At 32.2% G+C, this 12,195-nt stretch overlaps 1 long non-coding RNA gene across 1 annotated transcript; it reads left to right on the top strand.

Moving 5' to 3' along the window:
* The first annotated feature begins 4,377 nt into the window (after nucleotides 1-4,377).
* Nucleotides 4,378-10,827, top strand: LOC135217097 (uncharacterized). Its single transcript, XR_010315047.1, has 3 exons — nucleotides 4,378-4,465; nucleotides 9,921-10,131; nucleotides 10,533-10,827. It is a non-coding gene; the product is annotated as an uncharacterized LOC135217097 (long non-coding RNA).
* Nucleotides 10,828-12,195: the final 1,368 nt, after the last annotated feature.

Here is a 12,195-nt window from a genome sequence, read left to right as displayed (position 1 = left end):
GTACATTTTTAGGGATTTCTTTTTCATTAATAGCGACATTATAAAACTTTTTATGAGCTTTTTGATAACATAAATCAATTAAATGAGGTGGGTAGCAGAGATCGTTTCCTGTCTTTTTTATGTATTCTATTTCTTGGTCGAGGTATTGTGGACTCGTGATACGCATATATATATATATATATATATATATATATATATATATATATATATGTATGTATGTATATATATATATATATATATATATATATATATATATATATATATATGTATATATAATAAAAAGAGTATGGCTAGCAGAAACTTCAGCATTTTTTCGTTAAAACTTTATTTTCATCGAACGCCTACGTTTCGGGATACAAATCCCATCTTCAGGGCTAAAAACAAGGAAAAAATTAAAATTCTATACATTAAATCTGACTAAAATGGGGCACAGTAATAAATTATTGCTATTTTTAAAAAAATATATATATATAGCATTAATTAACAATATATCAGGGAAATTCGAATTTTATATAAAAGTAAGACGGTAACTAATTGAATAAGAGATCGACAGTAAAAAGCAAAGCTACTAAGTACAATGACACTTCAAAAATAAATAAACAAGCAAAAAACACTTAAAAAACACAAAACCACACGTGAACAACTAAGAAAATTACGTTATTACTAAATCAGGAGAAAACATTGAATCGTAACAGGCAAAAAATTTCTGTTTATGATTACAAAAGGAGAAAAATAAAGAAAAAAAAATATATATATCTATATATAAAGGCGACACAAAGCAAAAAATAGCGAAACGAGAACTCACCGGTACAGAAGTATAGATAAGACTGAATTATTATTTATTTTTTACTAAAGGGGAGAGAGACAAATACAAAGGCGAGAAGGTAGAAAGGGCGAATGGTCTATTAAGTAATGTTCAGTTGTACAGCAGTTGAATGGTTGTTGAGGGTTGGTGACAATTGTTTAATGAAGAGGGACTCGAGAATCTATTGCTTGGGATAAGATTTTAAAATCATTGTACTGAATGTTATGTTTACATTTTATTGCATGGTTGCGTATTGCAGAAAATTCTTTCTTAGATAAAGTTAATCCTGTTTTTCTTTAATTTTTCTCCTTTTGTAATCATAAACAGAAATTTTTTGCCTGTTACGATTCAATGTTTTTCTCCTGTTTTTAGTAATAACGTAATTTTCTTAGTTGTTCACGTGTGGTTTGTGTTTTTTAAGTGTTTTGCTTGTTTATTTATTTTTGAAGTGTCATTGTACTTAGTAGCTTCGCTTTTTACTGTCGATCTCTTATTCAATTAGTTACCGTCTTACTTTTATATAAAATTCGAATTTCACTGATATGTTAATTAATCTATATATATATATATTTTTTAAATAGCATAATTTATTACTGTGCCCCATTTTAGTCTGATTTAATGTATAGAATTTTAATTTTTTCCTTGTTTTTAGCCCTGAAGATGGGATTTGTATCCCGAAACGTAGGCGTTCGATGAAAATAAAGTTTTAACGAAAAAATGCTGAAGTTTCTGCTGGCCATACTCTTTTTATTAAAGATCCGACTTTCTAGAAGCGACAATGCCATTCATTATATATATATATATATATATATATATATATATATATATATATATATATATATATATATATATATATATATATATATATATATATATATATATATATATACATATACATATATATACATATTATTCAGATGTACGAATGTATTCAGTGGGAATGATTTTACATAGGAAAGCAAAAATGTTATGAGGAAAAACTCTCCAAGGAACAGAATTTTCTTGGAGGCGAAGGATTTTAATGGATATATTTTCTTATGCGAAACTTTCCCAAGTTACGATCTCTACTATGACAGGGACTATTTTTTTGTTCTGTTTTTTCTAAAGCGAAAGTTTTTCACTTTTGCATCCTGAGGGCAGGATTTTTTGTTTTGTTTTTGTTTTTTTGTTTTTACGTGGAAGCGATTTTTGGACGAGGGAACTTTTGATTGTTTCCTTAGTAGATAAGAGCATGGGAGGAAGAGTGTGAACGGGGGAAGAACCTATTGTAGGTGGTAATAAAAATATTTTAGGATGGTACGAAGGTAGATTTAATATAAGAGATTATTATATGTAGCACGAACCGTCACCCTTCCCCTCCCTTCTCCCCCTCCTTTTTAACAACGAGAAAGAATGAAAAAAACTCGTAAGTTTTATTGAATAAAAGTTCCAGGTATTAACAGAAAGGGAAACTGAAATGTGACGAGTAGTTCAGTATAGGGTAATGTAATTTTTTTTTTTATGAAATAAGGTTTCTTTCTGCGAGATAAGATTTGTGTCAATAATTATTGAAGGTTTAACAGACATACAGTGTATAAAACACACACATACATACATATATGTATACACAATATATATATTATATATTATAATATTATATATATATATATATATATATATATATAGTGTATACATATATGTATGTATGTGTGTGTTTTTTTATACACTGTATGTCTGTTAAACCTTCAATAATTATTGACACAAATCTTATCTCACAGAAAGAAACCTTTCTGTGAGATAAGATTTGTATATATATATATATATATATATATATATATATATATATATATATATATATATATATATATATATGTGTGTGTGTGTGTGTGTATGTATGTATGTATGTATTTCTATGAAACATACTTTAAAGACTGGGTTTTCTAAAGCCATCAAAGCAGGAATATAAATTTTTCCATAGTTATTCGGTGACTTTGGATCATATCATTAAATAAATGGTTTATGAATATTTATCGTGATTGGTTTTTTTCTCTCGTTTATGATATCATTTTGAGGAATTGGAAAAATTAGGAACTTTACTTTTCTCCTTTCAAATCATACAATCGTCTTTTGAGAACTTGTGATGCCGCCGCTTTATATATGCTTTTCAAATTATATCAGTTATTTAACATCAGAATGGTATCCTTTCCATGTCCTGGTTATTAGAAAATCAAATTTAAAACCGCGGCATCACAAGCGATCACACGATGATCGTATGAAAGGAGAATTGAATGAAAGGAGAAAAATCTCGCTTCTACTTTTTTTAATTCCTTTAAACGATATAAATGAGAGAAAAGAATAAATCACGATAAATATTCATAAACCATTTACTCATTGATATGATCCAAAGTAATGAAAAAATTGGAAAGATTTATATATCTGCTTAGAAGACTTCAGTAAATCCAGTTTTTAAAGTAAGTTTTATAGTAATTCTAATGACATTTGTAAGTGATTACATAATAAAAATATGGAATGTTATTCCATATATATAAAAGACTAAAACTAAAGAGGTCAACCAGATTGCTTGCAGGAATGTGATCAGACCAGAGACGATAAAGTATGTAGGCTAAGATGACGTGCCGTCACTTGTGTTCATTCATTTGTTTTGAAACATTAGTCCAAGCTCCCTGCTTGAGAAAAACACCGTGACCTATAGCTCAAGCGGCCTACGTGATTAGTAACTATGTCATCTGATTGTATGTTCGTATGTTCGAGCTACTGTCTGCTTCCTTTATGATTTGTAACCAAGATGGTAAGCAGAATAGAGTTAGCCATCATCATTGGCAGACCTGTACCTCTTTACCTAAGCTTTATCATGCAGAAGAGAACAGAATAGAATTAGCCATCATCATTGGCAGAAGCGATCAAGCTATCGTCATTAGAAGACCTGTACAATCCTACTTGATCTTCACTATGTAATATCAGAGAATATAAGTATTTTTATACTTCGTGTTTTCTACTAAGAACCTCACATCAGAAAGAAATCATCATGAGTTTAACACATCGTCGTCATATCCAAAGAAGATAATACCGACTTCGCAAGTGATCTACAAACCCCAAGACACTCCAATGAATATGGAAGTGCAATACCAACCGACTTAGCGTAAGATTATCGCAAGTCTAACATTACCTCATAGGGCGCCTTATTATACAAGGCAACAACCCTAAAACATTTATAGCTGCTGTTATTTATTTATTATGTAAAGAAATATTCACAAGGTATACATTTATGTGAAATTCCTTGTAAATCAATATACGAGTATATATTTAATTTGTTTTGTTGTATTTTAAAGTTCATTATTTCAGTAGCTCATCAAAGACATTGTTTTTTTATATCCCCTCAAGAACCATTTTCTTTATAATATCTCGAAGAAAACAGGAGGCAACAAAGATGGCGTTGCTATTTTTCCAAGGATGCTAAAGAAGCTGAAACAGTTTCAAGATATGTACCAGAATACTCCTTGTATTTTCAGTCCTTTTTTTTCCTGCAGTAACAATTCAGACGTGCCTGAAACTTATATAGGAGGGCTTTTGTTCAGGTTCAATTGAAGTAATTGGATGTTTTCTTTTTAACTTTTAGTTGAAAAATTTTGGGTTCATTTTGGATTGGATGTGAAATTACTGGTAAGTCACCTCATTGCAGTTAACTATTCGGAATTTATTTCTGGTATTCTTGGCTATGTCTCTGTGTGTGGATAGATATTGATGCTATTCATTTTTCAAAGGTGCTTTATTGCAAGCTCTTCCCATGCGGAATTAACGGTAGCCGGTGTCTTTTAATGTTAGCAATGTCATGTGTGGGTCTGTTTTCCCCTAGATGACAGGTTTATTGGTTTTAAAAAAATCTATGAGGGTGGGGCAGAGAGGACGACCAATTTTGAAAATTTCACAAATCATTAACTTTAGTTTCAAACAAATTTTATTGACATCACTGTATTCACATTTAATTAGAACTTGACAAAGTTAAGCTTGGAAAGCAATATCCTTCATGTGATGTCCGATCCGATTTCATTGATGTATTTCTGAAGGCGTTCTTTGGAAGTTGTCCTCCTCCACTCTCTCCAGCATTGCTCTATCAATCTGGGTAACTTCCACGCGAATAGTTTCTTTCAAATCCTCCAGTGTACGGAGTTTATACTCATACACACGTGCCTTGAGGTATCCTCACAAGAAATCATCACAAACGGACAAATCAGGGGACCGAGGCGGACAAGGAGTGTCAGCAAACCTGGAAATATTTTCAAAAAACCTAATTATGAATTTGGCTTATTGAAAGATTCTGTGCTCGTAAATAATTTTTTTAAAAGTAACTTCCCATAGCTGAGATATTTACAGTAACGTAATTCGAATTTCGTAGATTCAGTCGACTGAGACTTGGTTTTTCATTCATGTATACTGGTCACTGGTTTTCGTCCAGATACCAAATCTTACACGACGAATGATTGCTGGGGTTATTGTTAACTAACATGGGTTTTTCATTGGTATTGGTAAAATCCTCTTATTATTGTATTGATTTTATTTTTTTCATGCAAGTTCCAACAGCAGGTTTCACCTGGACACTGATATTAGTAGTAGGACAGTTCGTTAAATAGGAGTGTCACCAAGATATTGATGCTAGTTGTCGGACATACTTTGCATACTTTGGTATAATGTTTAACCAAATCATGAATGGGTTCCTAAGCCTGTCAAATGAGGCCATGATTCTTCAGTTAAACAGTATAGCCCTTCTTCGTATGTGATTTAGCTTGGAAATTCCCTTGAATATAACATTCTTGCCTACTAAACTCTAGGCCAAGCAGATATGACAAGCGTTCATTTTCATGTAAGCTCAATGCTTTGTATTTAAACATGTAGTGGTTGTATTATATTTAGGTAAGTGAAAATATCTTTGGGGATGTGGGCGAAAGACTAGCCAATAAAGACAAATAACTTATTCACAGAAACAATGGTTGAGGCGAAGTTATTGCTCCTTATAATCTTTTGAATTCCAGTAAGGTTGAAAACTTCAGTTGTCCCAAGTTCTTGACGGAACATGTTTTAGAAACCTATTTTATATACTTTGTTTTTTAGGACAATTTAACATTAGGCATTACTTAAAGGAATGTAACTAGGAATGTTAGTCGGAATGTTAGGTGATTGACAAGACACTAAAGTCCAAACAGATCTACACTTAGTTTTTGCTAGAGAGTTACTTTGCTATTCCTTACTGAGTTGAATGTTAATGAATGGTTACTACTAGCGTCACTCTTGACTGAAAATTAAGTTACTTGGCTCGGTCTGAGCGTGCTATATAAACCGTATTTGTGGAATGAATTTTCAGTCTCGTGACTCTTGACTATTCGATAAACAAGATTTGGTTATTAAAATACTTCAGTAATGAGTTGAAAAAATTCACCTGAAACCCCTTGTAACCGTGTTTAAGATTGCTGCAGCAAGATACAAGGTAAAATTTACCTTAGTGACAGCTCTTCTTCAATGACTTGACACCTGTACCAATAAATAACGTGTACTGTAGAGATTCCTTAACAGTAAATGCAAACTAGTGAAGTGACTTTTCGTTCCTTCAGTTATTGGTGAATGGTTAAAAGAAACTTACAGTATTTCTAGAGTTCCTTCTTTAGTCTTGATGTAAATACACAGTTCGTATAATGTTTCAAAGTGAGCTTTGTAGGCCAATATGTGTAAGTATGAGGTCAGTTGCTGGCGTAAGGATTTCATACTGATAAAACTTACGACTGTGCTGAAATAATTATAGATATAGAAATTGGGGTAAAGGAGAGTTCTAAATGTTAAAGTTGACTACATGTCAAGTCGTTTGTTTCTGAGGTCAGAACTGTCTCTCGACCAAGTGGGTAGAAACAGTACGTTAATCTTTGTATGAAGATAATCGGGAAGTTTGTTCCTTACAACCGCATTCTTATTGAAAGTTTTAAAGACAATCGTAAAGCTTCGTGAATCTAATGTGCACTAAATATTTTTGGGTTTTCGTCAGATTGGCGTAATTGTCAGATTTTCTAGTGACGGAAGTAATTGGGTCTTAAGAATTTAATCAAGGCAGCTTTCTTGGAAAGCGTAGGAGTAAATTTACTCCCCAGTCTTTTAACGAGGGAATGAGATTTATTGCTTGATTTGTATATTAAAAAAGATGCTTGAGAGTTCTTGTAGTGGATATCATGGCACATCCGAATAAGAGTTTTACCTATTCCTGAAAGTGCAGATAGTTCTATAGGAAAGTGTCGTATTCAGGGAGTAGTTTCATGTCTTAAAAACAATTATTGGATGAATGAACGTTAATGTTATTATTTGGATATTAGAAATCTGAGGAACGCGATGGCAGTATTTATAAGGAGCACTGACGACGTAGCCTGCTACTCTATTTGCATTATGTAATATGCTCTGAAATTCCTTACTTATTCATTAAAACTGAGTATATGGTTACATATCTTAATTTGACGTAATCCAAATTGATATATTTGGTTGTTGCTGAATGAAAGGCATTCAGTTAGAGTAATAAACGCTTGAAAAAATAAGGAAAACAATAAGGAAGAGTCAACAGGTTTTCATGTCACTGTTATTCCTTCCCAACAGAATCCTACTGTAGAGGACTAGTAACCTTACACGTACTTAATTCTTTAATGACTAACCAGAATACGTATCGGAAAATAAGGTTTAAATAACCTCAAGTAGCGATGTTTTAGGAGCCTCCATAAAATCTAAGAACCTTATGTATTTGACGGGTGCATTACATCTAGAAGTTGATGAAAAATGAAAGGCCTTAAAGATATCACGAATGCGTTGCATCAAATTGTTTGCGTGTATATTTTAAGTTTAACAACCGGTTGTTAAATAATTAACAATCCAATCTAAATATTAATTCTACTAATTCTTCTAGTATGCCAAGCCTCAAATATCGTTTGCTAGACTTTTTAATGTAGGCATTATATACGCAAAAACTTTTCTGCATAGCTTTGCATATTTCTTGCAAAGGCATAATCCTGACATAGTTATGGGGAGGTGTGCAGAACTTTATTTACTTAAGTGGCAATAACTTGCGAGGAGATTTGGATAGGAATGACGGGTAATGAGGCAATTGATTGATACTAGGCTTGATTTTATCAAATATCTGGTGTCTGTATAGTGATAATTCTCATACTTTCAGTTTTGAAAGTTTTGTCAATTGACCACTCTTAACTACAATTCGCGAGCTAAATTTAGGCTCGGCTAATGTGCCTATAAAAACACTAACTTATTCAGTATGTTTCTATACTTGCTACTTACTCGCAAGGAATATTAATGTTCAAGAAGCAACTAAATGCATGGCATCAAGAGTGTAAACCTTAAGTAGCCTGCTCTGTATGATGGTACAATCTGCTCTGTAATCATTAGCAGTTTCTCACCTGAATGCAGTTGAGTGACAATACTCATATGCAGTCGTCAAGACAGGTTGCCCTGTTTTACAATGTTTTAAGTGTAAGCTCAAAAGGCCTCTCGCTATTTGAGTGACCGAACAAACCTGCCGAGAAGCAATGCAGTGTGCAATTAGGGCCAAATATTCTGTTAAAATAGAAAGTATTTTTGATTTACCTGCCGCTGATCTAAAGGGACTTTAGTACGGTGGCGAACACATAATTATTTTCAGTTAAATAAATACATTTCTGTGGGTATAATAGGTAAATATTTGTGTTAACGGCAGTCGTATATATTACAGATGCTTACTAAATAGCAAATTTAAATTCGCATTTTTAAAAAATATCAATATTTTATGGCAATTAATTTAGCAAATGTACAGAAGTTTCAGAACCTTCTAAGTAAATCCCAGAAGAATTGGGTTAGACTTAAAGATACCGATTCGGTTATTCCTATAATTGGCGATTCTTTCATATATTGTATGAATAAGAATGACCAAATTTTAAATATACGAGTATTTTAGCGCATTAGTCTTCAGCACCTGACTAAAATGTTTGTTGGTACATAATGTTTAAATTTAAAAATTCGGTTTTGGTTCAATATCTCAGCTGTACTGGCTTGGCTTTTAGAATCTGTTAATATGATGAGGTTAAGAACTTTAAAAGGTAATATAGATATGTGAAACTTAATCAAGAAATGAGAATTTCCTTAACTGCATCCATTCAGTAGTGTTAACAACTGATCCTCATTTCTACGAATATTTAGTGAAATTAGCCAATGCGTTTCCTCTTTTCGTGTGAAGATGGCCTTGGTGTAACCTTGTATGACAAAAAAGGAACATAAACTTGGAATCCAAACATGGAATCCAAATCAAAAGTAATTAAGTATATGAATTATACTTAAAATATTCCAGACTTTTAATTCATATCGACGTATCCGAACTTGGAATTCCATTCCAAATATTCCAAAATCTGAATTCAAATCGAGTAATCGATACATTGAATTCAAATCGAAATAACCCAAAATGATTGAATTTAAGTTATAGCTCATTTTGACAAAATTAAAGGATACTTAATATCAGAATTGGACTTTATATTATCCTTATGAGTTTTGGTTTAGAATAAAGTTACTACTTATTCAGGACTGGCTACCGGAAGGGGAAGTGTTTTGCAAAAGGAAAGTTAATGGGCCTCAACTTAACGGGACTATTTGTACTTAACATCAACTGTGATATATTGATCATTTTTTGCTGTGCTGCTATCTCAGATTGGGAAAGTTTTTAAATATCTAAAATGGAATAAGTGTAGAGTAAACGTTTAGTAAAGGAACTATGTGGAATAGCTGTTAGTTGTATGACGTCAAGAAAATGCCCGATTGCTTGGGATATTTGTAACCTGAAAGACTTTTACTCGTCAGAGAACCAGATCCCACTAAAGGGTTTAAAACTGAAGGTCTACTGCAGCATAGGTTGGAACTGTGGAACAGTCCGCATGGCCTATTTTCTTATTCCCCAGAGGCTGGGTATTGAGTTTATTAACGAAATGATGTTTTGAGAATTTTTGTTTTTACAATACTGTATGATCGATAAGATTCATAATTCTATAACCCCTGTAAAAATCTAGTGAACTTAATGAAAGGGACTGTAACTAATTCACATTAGCTTTTTCTATAGACTCGAGTGTGGGCCCTGGATGGTAATGTTCGTACGTACTAAACTGAGAATTCAGAATGTTATATCTTGAACTTCTGGTGGTTAAAAGCTTCTTGAACAAAACGATAGAGGTCCTGATGGCAGAAATTACTTGATCAACTGGGAAGCCTACTGGTCTTGAACTGCACTAGTGAATTCCGATGGAAAATTTATATTGATTGATCTTACATAGGTAAGTCATTGGCGAAATTTATTTGGAAATATGATGGTGGCATCCTTGCATAGGCGACTTTTTGTGATCTAAATTTAAAACTTAAACCTAACAGCAATGTGAATTGAAATCTGTGGTTATACTCAACAGTTTTTATCTATAATTACACTAGCTTGTGTGCATTTGTGCATTTATACCTTAATATTACTAATGTAACGATCCTTTGTTCAAAATTTATATAATTTCCTCTTGGAAATTATGAATGATACAGCAATACTTTTGTATTCAAATTTTGTTTTGGATCAGATCTAAATGTTTGCTTTCTTGTTTAAAATGAAAAAGGTAGAGAATAACTGTAGGTATGTATGTAGATTCCAGCTGTGGAATTTCTGATTGTAATTAACTCTTGATTTGTTTTTCAGCTTGACTTCACCTCCAATTTGTGAGCTTAGTATTCAAAGACATTTTGAACTCTAGTATGAAAATGGCAATTCCTTCTCTACACTTTAGCATCTAGATTGAACTAGAAAGCGTAAGATTATTGCCAGAAAAGACAGCATGAAGATTTAATAGATTAGACGTCCCATATGAACATACCAGAAAACATACAGAAAAGAGCAAAATTCAGCAGAGTTCGAGAAAAAAGTATCTTGGGCAGATCAGCAGCGTTGCTGAGATGCATAGGAAGGACATTTTAGGTGAGAGAAGCATGAATGCTAGGATATTTCAGGCCAATGTTTGCTAATGGTAAAGGCATCTTAAAAGAAAGCTTCAGTATTACTAAACACTTTTCAAGTTATTTACAAGGTAAGACTATATATAATGATGAATTATCATTATAACTGGGGAGAAAATTTTATTTTTGTCTATAAAATTGATGTCCATGAAAACATTTAATTTTCCTGTCTGGGTAACTTCATATCAAATATATTTAAATATATCTCCCTTTCGGGGATTGGCATAACAATTCAACTTTGCATGGATTGACTAACTGTAAAATCACCTATGAAATAATGTCTTTCTTTAGATAAGTGTAGACTATGAAAGAATTAAAAATTTGATTAATTTCGTTTCAGGCTTAAATGAGTTCCTGATGAGAGATTAGACAAGAGAATCGACAAAGAAACTGCGATTTCTTTGCAATCACGAATAAAGGTAGGGTTTTGCGCAGGTCAGCTATAGAGAGTAGTTGATTCTGGTAATCTGTAGTCTTTTTTTTTTTTTTTTTATTTAATATCAATTATGTTTACATTATTATTCTTGTGGTTGTAACTTTGCAGATTATCTTATCAGCCTTCATTTGATCTATTAATGATTAAGCGGGTTATATTAAATAGTCTTTGTGAATAACAAATTATTTCATTCATGTGACTTTAAGATTTTTTCATTTTTCCTTGAAAGCTTCACTAACTTTTCCCCGGACAGTAACTACTAAGTAATTATATCTGAAAATATGAGGATTTTAATTAGACGAAACAATCTTAAAGTTTTACGAATATGTATAACACACCTCAATGTAATTTCTTTTCTAGGTTCAAACTGACGATCAGTTATTGACCAATTGGTTATGATCTCAACTGGACATGAAATCAGACTCGGGACTTCTTGATAGTGAATCAAAATCAGAAAAACTATAGTGGCGTTTTTAGTCCGAATAGAGAGTTTCTCCTGAAGTACTTTAGACACGAAGGATTTAGGTCTGAACAGTGGTAAGACTGCAAAGTTTTAGTCAATTTACAAGGTGATACTAAACGCTATACTGTAATAAAATTTTTTTTAGAAAATATTTTATTATTTGAGCTGATTTGGAAGTAACAATCTATGTGTCCGAATAGAGGGTTTAAAGACTTCAGACACGAAGGATTCAGGTCGGAACTGTGGTGAGAGTGTAAAGTTTTAGTAAATTTACATGGTGATACTCTATACTGTAATAGAATTTTTTTTAGAAAGTACTTTATTCCTTATTTTGAACAGATTTGGAGGTAACAATTTATGCTAAAGTAGTACTGAATCTGATTAAATGTTTCAACTAATTAGTCGAAGTATATCTTGCTATTACTAAACGATTCAATTGGTGATCATCAA

The sequence above is a fragment of the Macrobrachium nipponense genome, chromosome 7, assembly GCF_015104395.2.
Source record: "Macrobrachium nipponense isolate FS-2020 chromosome 7, ASM1510439v2, whole genome shotgun sequence".
In the NCBI taxonomy this organism is placed as follows: Eukaryota; Metazoa; Arthropoda; class Malacostraca; order Decapoda; family Palaemonidae; genus Macrobrachium; species Macrobrachium nipponense.
The sequence above is the reverse complement of the archived record's forward strand: the minus strand, read 5'-3'. Positions and strand labels throughout refer to the sequence as shown.